Here is a 19,899-nt window from a genome sequence, read left to right as displayed (position 1 = left end):
TGGGCCCGTAGAACCTAATGTAACACTTTGAGAAGTTGTTGTAACATTATAACTAGCCTAATAAAACATTTTAAACATAATATGGTAACAGTTTAGGAGGCTATTGTAACACTTTAGCACAAACAAATTGAAATGTTTATTCTGTAAACTGAAGAATCCCAATTATACAATTTCATAACTGCAAAATAATGCATCCAACCTAAACATTAAATATTCAAATATACAACCAAATTAAACGTCCAAACTAACTATAATCACTACTGGTATGTCTCTGAAAGATGACTCTTTTATTTTCTTGAGCAGATCATAGCTTGTCATTCCAGGCATACAGTAGTCTGTTATAATAAGATTTACTGCCATTTCCTGAAATCAAGAAGACCAAGTTTTAACAATCCAGAAGTGCATATCACTCAGCCCTTTTGAAGTTGCAGCTTTAAACAAATGAAATGAGTACCTGTTGATTTATTGGAGATGTAAATGCTTTGTTGGGACTGATTTGTTCATCATCTTCATGCAATCCAAGAAATTCTAAAGCTTTACTGCCAGAATCAACTGCTGTAACTGCCATAAAAAATAATCAAAACCAAAAAAATCTAAAAATCTAAATTGTTTACTAAATTGTTTGATGCTCTATTTGCCGTAACAAATAAAAGGGCCTGAATTATATGGGAACTTGATTTTTAAGAAAACAGCAGTATATGCAAAACCTAAAATTAGAATGTCATCGGAATAATGGGTCAAATGAAATTGAAATTGAAATTCTTAAAAATTGTTTGGCTAACTTTTGACACGATTACAGTTTGTTCGTTTTTGAAATATTTGCAGCTCAAGTCTGTTCCCAGGCCTGCATCCAAGTAACGAAACCTCAACCAAAGTTCCAACTTTCAGGGTTCCATGGTAATGCTTTACATAATTGATTTATAGCCTTCCTACTAACCTCTCATCTTGTTACGGGAACCCCTGTTTCATTAGAGTCCCGCTTCATCATATCACCCTGTACAACTAGCGATCAACCCTTTCACTATCTTCTTGTTTACAGGTAACCAAATAACTATATACCGTAGATGATTCAGGTAACTAAATAGCTTGTTAATATCAGCCCTTTGATTTTTTAACTTACCCATTCTTTATCTAAAAATCTATGGCCTGTTTTTAGCTACTTATTATTATCGGTATAATTCGAGTATCCATTCGAAGTTCTTCTATTGTAATTCAACCTTTCTCATCTATGGAATGATAGAAAATTACCATAACTTTAGCATTATCTTATCTACCAGTATTTATCGGAATTTTGTGCCTGTAATGCACTACAGTCTACAGGGTGTTTAGTTTGCTAATACTCCATAGCTTATTAGCAGTTTTACCTTCGACGATGAAAGCATTCTTCCGACAGGTTTACCGGAGAACGTTCAAGTACAAATTTGAGAAATTCTACATCATGTTTCTTGGACACCTCCGGCAATTTTACTATTTTAAGGTGCTTGAATGTGAAATCAGAAGGGCACTGGTAGATACCGGGAACCTTAGCAGAATGGATACCACTGTATTAATTAATGAGTAGATATGTGAACACAAATCAGTCAAGAAACATAGAGTAAAAACATTTACTACAATCTAGGAAACCTAATTGCCCACTATAATACAGATAAGTGCAGTAAAATTATTTCCAAGGGAAGTCCCCCAAATACTATTTATACTTCTAAGTTTTAATTATAATAAACTAGGAAACCTAATTGACCTAATTGATATGTTATATAACTTGAACTACCAAACTTGAAGGTAAAAATATACTACAATCAAGTATAAACAACTATAAATGCCAATCATGAATCTCTTCACATATACACAATAAAGGTAAACAAAGTACAACAAAAACTAGTAAATTTCAGTTCATACTCACCTTCAGCCAGCGAGCAGCCGCAACCATTCCACCATGTATTTGTCGTATAATCTGGTAGTATTATAAAAGATGGTTTAAGAATTAGCAAAATTTAAGTAACAATATAAAAGAAACTAAGTTTCGATATAGGATTGAAATTATATAATATCATAATCCAAGCAGACTATATAGCTCTATATAGTCTTGACCTCTTTCATGATTATTGTGCTGCCATTATGTAACCACCTACTTGAACCTTTGTTTCAATATATTTTCTTGTACATTCATAACAAAAAGAGTGAGAGCATGTACTATTTATGAACATCTCAGGTTTCTCTGTATTCCATGCAAATTTCAGATGGTTTGATAGCTTCGCTTATAGCCTTTCCTGACTTTGTTGAGGATGATGCACTGATCTCATTTTTCGGATCAAGTTCAGAGGCACATGGAGCTTTTTGGACATGCATATCTTCTGCTCCATATTACAAAAACTCCAAAACAATACACATATTACAAAAATGACCAGCTGATAAAATTTTTGTGATAAAATACAAAATTAACAGGCCTCATCTCCCCCATTGCGGGATTTATAGAGATTAAACAACATACCTTCATCCACAGTGTTGAGTTACTGTGACTTAAAAACTATATGAGTGCACAAATTCGTAAAACTACCTTAGAACAATATTTTGGGGATGAGTGGTTATCGAAAACAAAATGAAAAGAAAAATTGTCAGTGCTAAGTAATTATCAAAACAGGGATTTACCGTCTTATTGAACGTCGCCACACTTTTACCAGGTCATACAAGGGGGATTGAGGCACCCTGACGCTTTAATTGATCAGGGACTATGTGAATTCGTGGGGTGAAATTCCAAGAGGCTTACCCCTGAAAGTGCCTCCGTTTCTTGACAGAAGCATACTCAAAGCTAGAGAAATACCAACAATTGAATTTCCTCATCCTGCTTCACTTTTCTTTAATTTGAGTGGCCCTAATTTTCACTCGCACACACATGCCCCTGATTCTACACACACATGGCCATAATTCATATGGATAATATTTTACTCTAGTAAATTGCAAATATAATGGATTAGTACCTAGAGTAGTGGATATATAATCTACCTGCTGGTAGAGGACATTTGTAAACTGCCTGAGCAGTTGAAAACAAAAAGACTGTAAACCAACAAGTAAATACTTTTTACTGCCAACTTAAAATTGAAAGGCTCATTTCCACAACAATAAACAAGAACTAATTATAGTTGTTTATCAAGAGGCCAGGACAGAACAAACTGCTAATAGTTATCTTGGTAATGTACTTCATAGTTCATCCACATATAAGATCATATTGAAACTAGTAAATGGATAATTGAGTAAGGCCGGAGTTCACATAAAAGGATAATCATGTATACTCATAATCCCCAGACTACCCCTACTGCATGCTTTCCCCACTTCTTGAACAGAGGTTTATCAAATTAGAACTTAATTATCTCATCCATCATATTTGTACTCGACAAGCATAAAGAAATGGAACATCATTGCAACATACTATGGAATTGTACATAGTCCAACTCTCTGAAAAGAATCTAACAGAACAAGCAATTATAATTAGGAAACCACATTTCAATAAACATATAATATAGCTAAAATGTCATTCTAACAAACCTCTTCCGCCTGATACCTAAGCTCCTCCATCTCCTTTCGACTTTCATCAGCAAATTTCGCCACTTCTACTTTATAACCCTCCATTTTCTTCATTTCGGAAGCAAAATACCTCTCCTTCTCTCTTTCGAACTCCTCCAGCTCATGCACCTCACACTTCAATCAGTACATCTCAACTAACAACTTTAACAATATAATATAATCCTTGCCCAAAACAACTAAAACGATGTATACGAAACAACAACAAAAACCTGAATTATTGCGAAACGTTTGTATACTCGGCTAATTGAATTGAACGAGATTTTGAAAGCTAACAATTGAGATATGAGAGAGAGTGTATTGGAAATTTGTGCGGCCGGATATGAGACGAGTGTCTGGGAGAGGAGAGCAGTGTGTGAATTTTTAGGGTTATTGAAAATTGAAAATTTGGGCGGTCTTTACCCAAAATTTGGGCGGTCCTTGTTAAAATTTTGCCCAGTTTTAGTAAAATTTTATGTTCAAAAAGTTTCATAAATTTTTTATTGTTTTATTTTTTAATAAATAAAAATTTAGTTATTATTTTAGAAAAAAAATCAATTACTTATTTCTATTTATTTATTTTGAAAAAATTGTATATATATATATACTTTTTATTTTAAAAACTTTTATATTAGTCCTCATCTTAAAAATGAGAAATGTAAACTATTTTTAATTTTTATTACTTTTAAAATTCAATTCTTAAGTTTTTTAAATTTAATACTTTTAAAAGTTCCTATTTAAAATTATAATAAATAATTCTTATATCCACGAGTATCTTATTTATTAAATTTGTATATCACCTTAAATATTCTTATAATATTAATTGTTAATTTTCAAAAATATTATATTTATGTTTTAATACTCTAAGGTAACCCTTTGAGGAGAATGTTACAAGCTGGAACACTTTTTACCTAGTACAACATCACGATTTTGGCTAAGGTAACACAAATAATACAATGTTAAATTAGCTTATGAGTAACATATCTAGGGTAACATATTAGGTAACATTCTTGAAGAGGGGCGTTGCGATAGGCCATATATGGTGTAGTGGATCCTCAATTTGTTGAAATGGCATAAATGCTGGTTTAAGGCTTTAGAAGGATGAGGTTTGAAAAAACACAAAGAAGAGGTGGTTTCAACAGAAGATTCTCTAGTGATGGCAAAGGCAAGTTCAGAAAGACTGATGTACAGAACAACAAGGGAAGTAAGTTTGACAAAACCAATGTGACTTGTTACAACTGCAATGAAAGGGGACATCTGGCTTCTGAGTGCCCCAAGTCAACTGGAAAGGATTTGGTCATAAAAAACTCCAACAAATACTGGATGGACTCATCAAGAACTGACAATGATGATGAATGATATGCACTCATGGCAACTCATGGAGAGGATGCTTCAGGAACAGGTACCTTCTGTTATATTCCCTGTTGATATTAATAACATATCTGAACTAAAAATTTTCTTATACTCTTTGCATGTTACGTTTAAAAATAAGACTATTGAATGTGATAATTTAACTGCTAATAATAAGAAGCTTGGAGAAAGAAATGATTTTTAGAAGCTGAGTTAGTATGCATACATGAGATTAAAAAAGCATGTAAGAAGGCCCAACATAATGAAACTCAGATAAACATCAAGTATGCCAGACTAGAGAAAGTTCTTGAGAATGAAAGAGAGGTGTTTAAAACATGGATGACTTCAGGAAATAAAGTTCATAGTTTCATCAGTGACAAAAATTAGAAAGAATGTCAAGGTTATAATAAATTTATTGATAGGAATATCAATAAGGCTATTAATAACACTACTCATGTTAAGTTTGTTAAAACTGATGAAAATGGAGTGGAGTCTGTCTATGACGTTTGTTCTACCTCTGAGAATTCTGATGAGAAGAAAGCTGAACCTAGAGTCTCTGATAAAAGGAAAGAAGAGCCTAAAATTCAAGAAAAGAAAAGCAAAAATATAGGACTAATAAAGAGGTAGAAATGGAAAACAAGGGATAAATCAGGCAAGCAACTATAAGTACATTCCTGATGCTCCTAGGAAAGTTTGTTTTAACTATGGTAATACTAATTATATTGCTATTGATTGCAGGAAGCCAAAAAAGAAAATTTCTTAAATTCCTGAGTCTGATATTAGTGGTAGATTAGTACTTTACAAACCCCAGAACCCTTGTTCTCATTATGGTAGCAGTTGGCATTCTATTTACACTTGTAAAGATTATCATAGTTTGTATCACAACAATTATAATTCTTTTCTGAAATTCAATAAAATTGTTATTTTAAATAGAACTGCTAAACTGAATGCGCATACATCTTACAGAGTTAAAGCTATCAAGACAAATCCTGATGGAGTAATTCCCGGTGGATTAAATCCTGACAAGAAATCTTCTAATGCAAAAATACATAAGATGTCAAAAAGGACCCAACAATTGTGGGTTCTTAAAAATTCTAACTAGTTTCCATATCTCTGATTACAGGGAAACAAAAAGAATGTGCTTGTCTTGGACAATGGTTGTTCAGCACATATGACTGGAACTAAATCCCTGTTGTTAGAATATGAGGAGAAGGTTGGCCCAATGGTTTTCTATGGTGATGGAAATGTAGGAAAAACACTGGGATATGGAAATATAATCATTGGAAATTTCATCATCTCAAATGTAGCTCTGGTAGATGGACTGAAGCACAATCTGTTGAGCATCAGTCAAACTACTAACGGAGGTTTTTATGTTGTGTTCTATGACACTCACTGTGAAGTAGTTCATAAGATCACAAATAAGACTGTTTTCAAAGCCTATAGACATGGAAACATTTATAAAGCCAAACTTTATGCAAAAGCTGATGATCCTGAAACTTGCTTGGTAACCAAAGCATCAGTAGATAAAAGTTGGAAAAGAATGAACTCATGAGAAGGTTACACTTGTGGTCAAAAATCTTAAATCGGGAAAGAAGACAAATCCTGATGATATTAAGTCAAGACTGTGACAATGCATGAGTTAAGGGGGAGCAACGTAAATCTATCATAAATTGACCGCACGGTTACCAGGGGAGTTTCGCATGGAACTAATCCTGTAGCGTACATTACTAATGATTTATTAATTTCTGATAGATTGATCAGTGGAGAAGAGATTCTTAATTTTTCTATTAAATTCATTAATGCAAATGTTGAGGGGGAGAATCATGATTAAATTCTTGAAGATTACAAATTTTATCTCAGCGAGTGATAGACAAGACATGATTTTTCTTACAAAGAACGGTAACATTATTTCGTTCGTGATTTTAATTATTTCCAATTTGTTTTATTCTCCTTGAAGTAATCATGATAAACTTATCATTAGAGTTTATTTTATATTGGGAATAGGAGTATGTAAATAGACTTTGCTTTATTTGCCTAGATACGCGTAAGATCGTGCATGTTGTATTCATTATTACTCGTTATCAAAGGTGTCTCTCTTTAGATTCCCAGTAGTGTTTAGCTATAAAATCACTCTTCCTATCTCTTAGAAACCTAACACATCACTCAAACGTCCCACTCTCTCTAAACTCAACTTTCTAAATCTTCTCTCATCATAATATATGGCTCAAAATCAATTTTTCAGCAGAAATAATGGAGTATATCTTTCTATTTTCAACCTAGTGGAAGACAGAATGTACTTCGACCCTTTTGGACTTCAAGTCCGGATCAGTGGTCAAGTCTTTCATCCCGCTGCAGTTCCTGATTCAATTTATGATCATCTCTCGTGGGATGATCAACTCGAGTTGCAGTTCTTCATGATGGAATTTCTTCTTGAAGAAGAACGGAGAGCTGAGTTGGGAGAGCAACAATTCCTGGCAGCTGTAGAGTTGTAAGAGAATATCATTTCTCTTGTAGTTTTTATGTCTCGCATCTTCCATCGCCGAGTGATGAAGAGAGAGCAGGATGCAAAGAAGGCGAAGAAGGAATAGTTTTAGCTTTTAGGAGTTAGGATAAATTTTTTTGCACCTTTTGTATTTCCATTCTTGTATTTCAATATTATTATTAACGGAAATCCTCTGTTGTTTATTCTCCTATTTAACTGATATGACTGTTCTTTATCTTGATGTTGTTGCATGTGTAAATGTTATGTGATTTCATATTTATATGCTTAATATTCCATATTTTACATGTGCACAACTAAGTATTCTCGAGATATTTTTTAACGAACTGATCAAGAACACATGTTTTGAGAAGGAATTTGATAATTTTACACAGTGTATACTGATAAGAAAAATGGTGTTGATTACATAGTGTTAATTTTTCTTCACTTAAATCGAAACACTCTATCAACTCTGGTTCTTCTAAAAAAGAATCGGTTGCAAAATCAAAGACAACAGCTAGGACTGATGTGTCTCGGAGACAATTAGGTTCCAAGATTGTTTCACATTCACCTAAATCATTGGAGAAACAAGATGGATTAAGGAAGAAAAGTGTTTCCTTATTCACAAGCATCAAGGAGAATGTAGGAAGAAAGAGAAGGAAGACCACATCTTGTGTTCAGTTGGTAGACGAGCCATCAGACACTGAGAGTGACAGTGTTGGTCCAATTGAGTTGAAGAAGCCTGCTAGTCCAATTGAGGATATTGGTGATATTTTAGGAGCAGACTAAATTTCTGTTACAGTTGCTGAACCTAGGAAAAGGAGACTGATAAAGTTAGAAGAAAGAGTTTCAACGCAAACAGATGGTCTTCATGTATTGGATGATATTGCTCTGGATCAGGAATCACCAACTCATGATAAATCATCGTCAAATCCTGGCAGGTCTCAAGCAATTCCTGACAAGATAGTGACAAATCCTGATCAGACAATTACTGATTTTCCAACAGCCAAAATTGAAGAAATTTCTAAGGAAGTTGGTCTACAGAAGTCTGTCAAGAGAAAAGCAAATACTTCAACAGTATATATCAGTAAAAAGACCAAGCTTCAATCACCACAAAAGGGGTATAGTCCACAAGAACTATCTTCTCAAAGTGAAGATGCACCTATTAATGCCCCAGCTACACAAGAATCACCTGCTCAAAGTGTAGGTGCAAGCCCCAAGATTCGTTTGACTATTCCTGACATTGCTCAAGGAAGTCATATTTTTGTGGCTAATGATATTCAGAAGACAGTATAAGACATGAAAGCTCATCAGCATCATATTGCTACTTTGGATGTTGTTATCAACGATCCTATCTTTGAGGGAAGCACACAAGAAACTTTAGTTCAAAGGATTGAAGAAGCTTCTACACCTCAAGTCATACAAGAACCAACAGTTCAAAGTTCTATTGCAGACTTCTTTACAAATCCTGATATAGGGTCACCTCCTGACAAGCAGTATATTCCTTATTCAAGGATAATTCCTGATGCAGCTGTTCCTGACACAACATATCCTGATATACTGGTAACTTCTACAGATGTCATCTTGGTACAACCACTCAAGGCCATACCAATGGTTTGTACTCCTCAAGGTACAAATCCTTTACACTTTATTTTATATGCTAACATGACTATAATTAGCCCTTTACAAAGGAATACCTCTAGTCATATGATCACATACAACTCTTCTCATCCACCTCTGATTTCTGTAGGACAAACTTATCTGAGCCTTTCATGTGAGAATGAGAGAAAAGATTTAGAGAAAACAGAATTAAAGAGAGGAAAGATCCTTACCTGGAAAAAGAAGAGGTAGTTGAGTGTCTGGATTTAGTTAATCCTTGTGAGGAAACTCTGACTTTTAAAAGTCATTTGATGAGTGGTGTGAGAATGATGAGATCACTTTAAAAGAACAGAGAGATTTAAGTACTTATGGTTTTTTTCTTTCAGGATCTTTACAGGTAACTAAGACTTTTTAGTCAAGTTCTGATTTAAAGCTCAAAGGCATAGTTCTTGATACTAAATCTGATGATCCTGAGAAATATTCTGGTGATGATGATGAGACTGGTGATTTTGATGATGATAATCCTGATGATGCTGCTCTAAAACTGGAATAGAAGCATCTAAACTGTCTAATTTTAGTTCATCATCTAGTCATGCTCCTACCATTACTCATCATAGAGCCCATGAATGGAATCACTCCTGGAGATTATCAAGTGAAAAGATCTTTTTGTAATCTTCTTGGATTTTAGCTGACCATGCTGTTTAGTTGGTTTCTAATTCTGATATGAAAGCAACTATCAAGACTACAATAGTTTTAGTCAAAGGGTTGCATTCTTCTGTCTCTGCACTCAAACAAAATAATGTTGATCTTAGAGAAGAGATTGTTGATCTTTCTGTGACTATTAAAGGATCAAACAAACATAATGGCTTGATCAAAAGGATATTCAGCATGGAGGCTAAGCAAGATTACATGTCTGAGAAGCTGACAGCTCTGAAGGCTGGTCGGATTGCAATAAATTCTAAGTTGAATGTTATTTTTTCTCTTATACAGAGTCTAGATGCCAAAAAGGGGGAGATATTACCAAAGACAAAGTGTCGACCTGAATCAATTTGAGGAGAAATACCAATTCCGATGATAATGGTGATAAGCAAGCAAAGAAGACCTTTGATGCTGTGTTAGTTCAAACTGGAACTGGAATTCAAAATCAAACTACACAATTAACTCAAGTCTTTGAAGGTAGATCACATAGATCTAATCTAAAAGTTGCTCTTGTTACTCCAAGTTCAATTCCTGATAACAATGATGCAAGTTCTGATTCTTTTACTGACATTGAGAGAGAGATAGTAATTCATGATTCTGTTAAAACTGAAGAAGAAGAAGAAGAAGAAGAAGAAGAAGAAGAAATTCTATTTCAGATGGATTTATAGATTCTCTCTGCTTACGTTGAAGCCTTTAATGCTGGAAATTTCAAGGAAGAAAAAATGGCTTTTGAAAAAGTAGAAAGGGCACAGGAAGGAAAAATTAGAATTGCTATTGACAAAGCAAATCAAGCATACAAAAATATGCTTGGAACATCTGAAGGGAATAGATGGAGGAGTACAGATATGAAGGTGTTACACGAAAGAGCAGAAAGGAAAGCTCAAGTATATCCAAGGATCAAGATTAAGTACAAATGGAGGAATATTGTTGATCTTTTTTGTAATGACAAACTGAGCTTTACCTCTGGAGGAATAAAGATGGATGGTTTACCTGATTCTAAGATCATGGGAGATAAGCAGTCTTGGTTAGTACAAGCTAAGAATCTCAAATTGATTGAATCATTAACAAGAGCTGGAATAGGATATAATGAAGTTAAACTTGTCAACTTAAAGTTGATGATTGAAAGAACTTCTATTAAAAACTTGAGCTGTTATCTATCAACTGTCAGATAAATCTGGATATGAGAAGAACTTGAAGATCATATTAGAAGAGATATTTTTGAAGAAGATTGATGACGGAGTTAAAACTTTTGTTCAGAGATACTGCAGAGTTTATCAAGAAATATGAAGATTCAAGTCTGAAACAAAGTATGCTTTGTACTCTACAATTTGTCTCTTTGGTTTTTGGCGCTAGAGATTAACTTGGAATTTATGCTTATTCTACAAAGCATAAATCGAGGGAGATTTTTAGGAACTGTATATGTCAGGAATCAGGATTTATCAAGGGATCAGGATCTGACAGAGGAATCAGGATATGATCAACTATTAGGATATGATTATCCGTTGAAAGCTTCATTATCATCCGTTGACAATCTATTTAGTCATCCATTGATATCTACATATGAATATTTGTTGAAGCTAGAGTATATATCTGTTGATCAGGTTATCCGTTGAGAATGACTTGGATGACAAGTCAGAACTGCGAGATAAATCAGAAGGTGCTGATTTATAGGGTCGTAGTTGATATGTATAGAAAGTTGTAGAATTATACTATAACATATCTTGTGATTGATAATGACTGATTGTAGCTGTGTAGTATATAAACACAGAATAGGTTATCACAATGTAAAGGAAAGTGCTTAACTCGGGTATTCGCATAAACCTAAAAGCTCTTAAAAATACTGTTCTTGAGAGAGTTTTGTAACATTTTATTAAAGATCAATATAAACAGTTATTTGATTCATCTGTTCTTACTTTACTTTCATAATACATCGATTTGTTTAATAATTGTATCCAACCCCCCTTAAAAAATTAGTTTACCGAGCAACAAACAAATTCTTAAGTAGGTTCGACATATGTCCGATATATAAAAGACGAAATATTTACGGTAACATACAATATTTATAATCAATAAAACAAATTCAAAATCAAGAAAAATATAACAAGGCTTCGTATTGTATATTAGTATCACTTATGTCTAGCACCTTTAAAAACTGTTACATTAAAAATTTAGATTATGTTTTTTCAAACAACTTAAAAGTTCAATTTCATTTTATATTATTTTTTAACAAAAAGAATATTGATATGAGTTTTAAAAAAAATATTAAAACTTCAGTTCGGTATGTGATCATTATTAAGAGTATGGAAAAATATGAGTTTATTATATGAAAGTATAATTTTTAAAATTTTTAAATTTCGAATGGCGAACTGAGTCAAATTTTTATTTTACTCTTTTTTTAGTTTCCATTGTACTTTTAGTGGAAGTGCTTAATTTGAAATCATGTACAATAGTTTTACACTAAATAATCTAGAAGTAATTGGTATACTAAAAGTATAATTTAGTTAAATTATTTTTAAATAATTATTTAATAAAAAAATGTTAATATAAACAAAAGAGTCACTTTCTTGCAAAATAATTAAATTTTAAGCCATCAAAGTGCGGTAATAAAAAGTTAAAAGTGAATTTATTAACGTCCGTTAAAATTTAACGAAATGCAATCATTTGTTAAAAAATAATAATTAAGTCACTCAAATGGCAATGATTATAAAAGAATTATTTTTGTGCGAATTAATAAAGAGGCTTTTGGTTCGTTCACTAGAAGCAAAAAGAAAACCAAAAACAGAATTGAGGAGAAATGAAAGAAATGATATTTTTTCCTTGTTTGGTTATAACCCAGAAACGAAATGGACGAAAATAAAAATTTAATATTTGATATTTAATTTTTTTAAAAAATAAAATTTATTAGTTTTTTAATTATAAAAATAATTTTTAATATAAAACGAAGGGGAAGTGGGTTATTAGTAAAATAAAAAATAATAAAGGAAAGGAAATTTTAATACCTAGGGAATAGGAAGGAATGTGAATAGAGGGATCTTGGATAAATTCAAAACTAGGAAAAGGGAACATCATAAACCGTAGAAAATCAATTTTTGTAATTACTCTCTCTCTCATCTTTTTCAATTCAATTAACTTAGTTAAATCTCATGGATGTCAAAATCTTCGCCATCATCATCTCCCTCATCGGATCCACAATCGCCGATGAGTTACCTGCTCCCGCTCCCTCTCCGATGTCCTCCGTCGGATCTCTCTCGCCGTCGCTTGCCGCCGTTGGCTTCGCCGTTTCCGCCTTCCTCTTCGGCTCTTCTTTCAAGATCTAGACGCTGAAACTATATCACGGAGATTATCAGTATGCACGTGAGATAGTAGAATTTATATATAAATATATATCATATTATGTCTAACCCTAACTTAATCTTTGGTTCGTATTTAATATTTCAAACATGGTTTTGTTGTTTTATTGTCCCAGTCTTGTAGATCTGTATGCGTTATATGACATATGTCAAAAACCATTTGTTTTTAAATTTTTTACGAACCCTTATTGCGGCTTGTGATGTTTAGCATAGTATGTTCTGATATGTTTTGAGTTAAAGTTCATGCTCTGTAAATCTAGACTTATCTCTGCATGCTCAGTGTCCTCTTTAATTGATTGACATGATTTTATTGCGATTAATAAAGTCTTCTATGCTTAGAGTATTGTTAAGGAACGTTTTTTATGATTTAAACTTGTTATTCTCTATTACTGTTTTGGTTATGACATTAATTTGAGTCTATTTGAGTGGTGTTCTTAATTGAAAAGCATGTTGTTATTTTAACTGATTGCATTATAATATTTTTTGAGTTTACTGTATAAGATGATTTAGCAGCAGATAATAGTTTGTTCATGTCTAGGCATAACTTTTATGTTGCACTTGTTAGTTACGGATAGAATTTCGCTTCTCCAACTATTAGATACCATTGAAAGGTACCAATGAATTCCATGCGGATTTTTTGAATGATTTATGGGTGTATTTGTTTGGATTGATATATTTTGTAACTGTTGCATTAATGGTTGATTTGTGATTTATAAACGCCCTTTTACATTTTAAATGTAAATTTATTGTGTCACCTTTAGATAAGTATTTTAAAATTTTCATGTCATTATTTGACTGTGAATTGATTATGATTAGCACTTTTTTAGGCTCTATTTAGCCAGTGATTTAGTTTAAAAATATACGTAGTATGCTTTATAATCAATATCTGATATAATTATTTTATTCTCTAATCATATTAGGATTTTAGGTTTTTCAATTTTAATAAATGATCCTAATTATGTTCCAGTAATATGTTACCTTTTATATAGATTTTAATTTTATTGGGTTACCTTTTATATAGATAAATATGTTACCTTTTATATAGATTAATATGTTACTTTTATGATTGGATCATCAGTGCCTTGATTGAAGACTTTATTTGTACCTTTATGGGTTCATTAGTGTCTTGTTGAAGGTTTTATAAGTACCTGCTATGGGTTCATTAGTGCCTTGATTGAAGGTTTTATTTGTACCTTTCATGGGTGGTCTTTTGCTGGCAAAATATTTGGCATTTTAGATAAAATTGAGTGCCAATTATTTTGGCTTATTTGTGTCTAACTAAAGATTTTCTTTGGTTAGATTTTATTTATTTTCTTTCTTTTTTGAATAATTTATTGAATATGATTTTAATATATTTATTTCTAGTTCACTTATTTTATTTTCAGGATACTGAATTTAATGGCTACTTCTCTTATCAAACGTTTAAAGCACAAGCATTTATCTAGGGGTTACGGATCCGATAAATTTCAGAATACAATAGATGGTTGGAAGATATTTAATGGAGGTTCTCTTATCAGATTTAAAGCTCAATTATCTACCAAGATCTTAAATTACAAGATAATTTTGAATAAATGCAAGATTATTCGGGCAACAATCATACACTAGTTTATTTAGTTTTATATAGAATATTTTTAGTGGGTACTCTTTTTCCCCTCCTGAGTTTTATTCCCATTGGGTTTTACTTTTGCGGGGTTTTAATGAGGCCTTTTTGTGGGTTATCTGATCAGACATTGGGGCGATATTGTCAAAGTTTCTGGGAGCACTTGCCTGCTTTTCAGTTGGATGATATACTCTATGAATGAAAGAAACTCTATCCCTCCGGGTTGTATTTATCACACCCCAAACCAAACATACACACACTAAATAAATGTGAACCATAATTATATTACAAACTTATAAGTCTAAAAGATGATAATAATACGATTATAAACCCAACCAAAATAATAACAATCCTGAGATCTTTACAAGTTCAGAGTTTGGAACAGCCCATCTAACTGATACCACAATTACATACTGGCGGATTTCGCCTAGTCTATACATACATATTCTACCTGCGCCCTCAAATGGTCTTCACCCTGCCTACCGGTTGACTTATGGGCGGTCTACTTGGTACGAACCATGATTGCTAGCTGTAGAACAAGGTTAAATACAAGGAAATGAGCTAAAATGCTCAGCAAGTACTATCAGTTCTACTATACAAGGCATTATCTCAAAATTTCGGGTTCATGAATCAAGAGGTTGTAGATGCTTGTAAAAATGACAATAAGAAACATGAAGTTTTAATATAAAGACATGGTACAATTATAGTAATCGAAACATGGCATATGGAATCATGGCATTACGGCAACATGTTATAATATAAAGGAATGGTAGAATCATAACGACTGAAACATGACATATGGTATCATGGCATCGGGCAACATGTTATAAAGATCAAATCATCAAAATCATTTTAGGAAGCAACGGATTACAGCCGGTGATCAGCCGCAAAGTAATCCCGGACCGCGCTGGGTTCTCAAATATAATGGGTTCGCTAGGCTATATGTGAGCCTATCAATAAGTGTGAAAAGGACTTGCGTCTAGTCCAATCCACTAAGTCAAGAAAATTTTTATTTGATTTATAATGTGGATGTCGGGGAAAGATTTGGTATCACTTAACAAGAGAATTCAAGTTCACTAATGAGGTTCGCTTTAGGGAATTTGGTAGAGAGTTTAGTATTCACGGTCTATTGGATAAGGAATGTTTTGAAGGTAAGGTACTAACAAGGTTAAGGGTTATTAACGGTAGTATTTGAATTGGTTAATGACATGGTGATTATCACAACTAAGCATTCATGAAAAAGTATGTATACCTGCAACAATTATAAGCATAAGTAGGTAAGTAACTTGCCTTCCAATAGTTCTAAGATTATTCGATCTTGACGGCACGAATCTTCCCCTTCGCTTCAGAACCTACACATTATATTAACTTCATTACTATTTACCTTTTAACACCTCATAAACCTATAAGCTCCTAGACTCACTATTACCTTTATCATAACTATTATTACACAAGAACTTATGATTATAAGAATACACATAACTTAATCATATGCAATTCAAGTAATCCACATAGTCACATAATCACATAATGGCATGACATATAATACTAGTTATTTATATTATAATATCACCTAAATACCCAAGCACATAAGCAAGTAACACATAAGAACTATTATTGAACTTAACTTAAACCTAAAGATGATGTGCAACACTCGGACTCTTCACCACAAAGTCCCAATTACAATGAACACCACTAAGGTTTCCTAATGCCACTCGAAAGGGTGCTCTCGGGTTTCTTGGTGGAAACGGGATGTCTCCACCTTGGGCCTTCACTCCAAACCACTTCCTAAAGGTTGTTAAGACTCTAAAATAACTTCTAAAGTTGGTGAGACTTAGGGGCCTCACTCCTATAGGCTTAAAAAAATTAATACTCATACTAAGGTTTCCTGCTAGCACCAGTTTGCACTACCCACGCTCTTTGACAAAAATCTTGACTTCTACATGGGGCATTCTAACAAAACTAATTCCCATGGATTTTTAAGACCTAAACCTAACTCTCAAACTTGGTTTCAGGCTAAGGCCTCACATGGGCCTCTCTAGGTCTCTGCTCAAATTTGACACTGTCCAGCCTCCCTCAAATTCACTCTTCTCTATTTTTACTCACACTAAAACTTACTTTTCTCACTCAATTTTTAATTCTAATGGTTTTTTAAAATTCCTAAGGATGTATCACACTTATCTAAGCCAAGTCCCCGTGAAGGCCTAGCCTGTGGCATGGTTATAATCGATCAAAGTTCAAGTTTACGCAGTCCTGCTCTGTTCTGAGTTACTCTCGGAAATGTGTGTGTGCACCTACCTAGATGCAAGTTTTTCAATGAATCAAAGCCACTGGACTCAAGTACAACTCAATTCCTAACTCCATTAAACTCAGGCCTAGTAAGGCCTTACCAAAACTCACCTAAAACAGCCTATACTTATGGTGAAAATTTCTGCTACAAAGTGCCTAGTGTACCTCCTTCCACCTTAACTCCCATTTTAACACCAAAACCAACATGCAAGCCAACAAATCTATCATACAGTGTACACAACCCTATTAAATATCATTTTATGGAAAAATACGAGCATAAACCTAGCCATATGAGTCATTTATCGAAGCAAAACAGAGAGCATAGCAGAGCATATTTTACTTATGTAATTTTAAGCAAATTTTCGAACCAAAAATACATGGTATCAACTTGATGGCTACAAAATTTGATCATGACTTATCAAGTCACATAGCATACTAGCATTTCAGAGCAAAAATCATGGGATGCATTTCACAAAAACTCAAATTTAAATCACATAACACATTTGTCCGAAATATCACTTATATCATGACATGCAAGTACTAATTCCTACTTTTATCAAAAAAATCATAACATGCAAGGATAGAAACTTTGTAAAACTACATTTTAAAAGATCATAAGTTCTTTTAAAGCCACATGCAAAGTCTCTTTCGTTTTTAAAACAAACAAAACTATCACACAAACAACAAAATCCATTCGGCTCCTTAAGAGTCATTGCCGAATGCTTGAGGCCAAGATCATGGCTTGAAAATAGAAGCAAAACACTTCATCAAGACCATTTCTTGCTCAAGTTTTATGAGCCACATTAGGTTCAACTCTAGATTCACAAGAATCAATGTTAAACCATTGGCTTTAGTGTCACATGCAACTAAGAAACTAACCCCAATGAAGATATTGCACTAAGTGTGAATGTCCCTTGCTTAGATGGGTTGAAAGGTGTTAAGAAAATGAAGAAATGAGGAAGAATAATGAGAAGGATGGGGAGGATTTAGGTGTGGATGAGAGGGGGTAGGAAGAAGAGAGAGTGGAGTGTTTTACTTAGTTTTTATCTCACCAAATGGTAGTGGAGTTTGAGTTTACTATTTTATCCTTCTTCTAATAATAGCAAGCTTTTGCATGCAAGGTTTTATTGGTCATTTGTTTGGTCTAATGGAGTTAGTGGAGGGTGAAAGGACGGTCTTACCCTTGATCTCTATTTGGGTGGAATTTGTATGCAAGGGCACACTTGTAATTCAATAACTATTAAAAGTATAATTAAAAAGAATGATTTCTAATAATTAAAATACAGATCCATAAATCACCAAATTAATACCATAAATACTATGAGATTTTAGAAGTTTAATAAAACTGTTTTCAAAAATTTCGAACATAATTTTTATATTAAAAGAATTTTCTAATATTATCACTCTAATAAATAAGTCATGTAAAATATAGTTAACACATTAAAAATTACACAAGCAATTGCAAATAAATTGACTCTCCTCCATAATATTAGAATATAATTTATTGCCTAATCGCAACTTATTCAAATATCACTAAATCTCGAGAATCCCAATTATTACTTAATCGCGTAGTCGCAACTATTCGAATAATATCAAATTGCACTACTTATTTAATCGCGTAACGAAAATCTTACTCTCGTACGAAAGCTATATGCTTAAAAAATATTCCAGCAACATTCGCAATGCCATCCAACAAAATTATACACAATATATAATGAGTCCGCATAATTACCATTATATCACAGAATATTTATGAATATCTACATCGCACTTATAAAATAGTTCAAATATTTACTGGTTGTCACATCCTCTCCCCTTATAGGATTCTGTCCTCAGAATCTAGGAGAATAGTTGAGGATACCGATTCCGCATTTCTGATTCTAATTCCCATGTTACCTCTTCAACTCTAGGATTCCTCCATAATACTTTCACCAAACTTACTGCTTTATTTCTAAGAATTCTCTCTTGTCGATCCAGTATCTGCACGGGTTGCTCTTCATATGATAAATTAGCTTGAATTTCCACTGGCTCAATCTCTATCACATGATTGACGTCCGGATTATACTTCTTTAGCAATGAGACATGAAATACATTATGCACGTGCTGATATTGTGGCGGCAAGGCTAGCTCATAAGCAACTTTCCCTACTTGGTTCAAGATTTCAAAAGGTCTGATGTATCTTGGAGCTAATTTCCCTTTCTTACTGAATCGGGTCAAACCCTTCCATGGTGATACTTTTAGCAATACAGCTTCCCCAATTCCAAATTTCACATCCTTTCGAGCGGGGTCCGCGTATTTCTTTTGTCTATCCTGATGAGCAATGAGTTTCTTCTTGATCACAGTAACGGTGTTCTTTATTTGCTGAATCAATTCAGGTCTAAAAATCTTTCCTTCCCCAACTTCATCCCAACTCGTCGGTGTTCTACACTTTCGCCCATATAAAGCTTCGTATGGTGGCATGCCAATACTTGAATGGTAAATATTGTTAAATGAGAATTCTATGAGTGGTAGATGATCGTCCCAACTTCCTGAAAAATCAATTGCACAGCTTCGTAACATATCTTCAATGGTTTGGATTGTTCGTTCGCTTTGGCCATCGGTTTGTGGATGATATGTCATACTCATGTTTAATTTCGTTCCGAGATTTTCTTAAAATTGCCTCCAGAACCTCGAATTGAATCGCGGGTCTCGATCCGAAACTATCGATATAGGTACACCATGGCATAACATGATTTAGCGTACATACATATGAACTAGTCTGTCTAACGAAGACTTCTCATTGATTGGAAGAAAATGAGCTGATTTCATAAGGCGGTCTATTATCACCCAAATTACGTCGTGTCTAGAACGTGTTCGCGGTAAACCCACTACAAAATTTATGGCAATATTTTCCCACTTCCATTCTGGAATCTTCAATGGTTGAATCAAACCACTTGGTTTCTGATGTTCTGCTTTCACTCTTTGGCATGTGTCGCATT

This window comes from Apium graveolens, chromosome 6, assembly GCF_009905375.1.
Source record: "Apium graveolens cultivar Ventura chromosome 6, ASM990537v1, whole genome shotgun sequence".
NCBI lineage: Eukaryota > Viridiplantae > Streptophyta > Magnoliopsida > Apiales > Apiaceae > Apium > Apium graveolens.
This window is presented reverse-complemented; position numbering follows the sequence as displayed.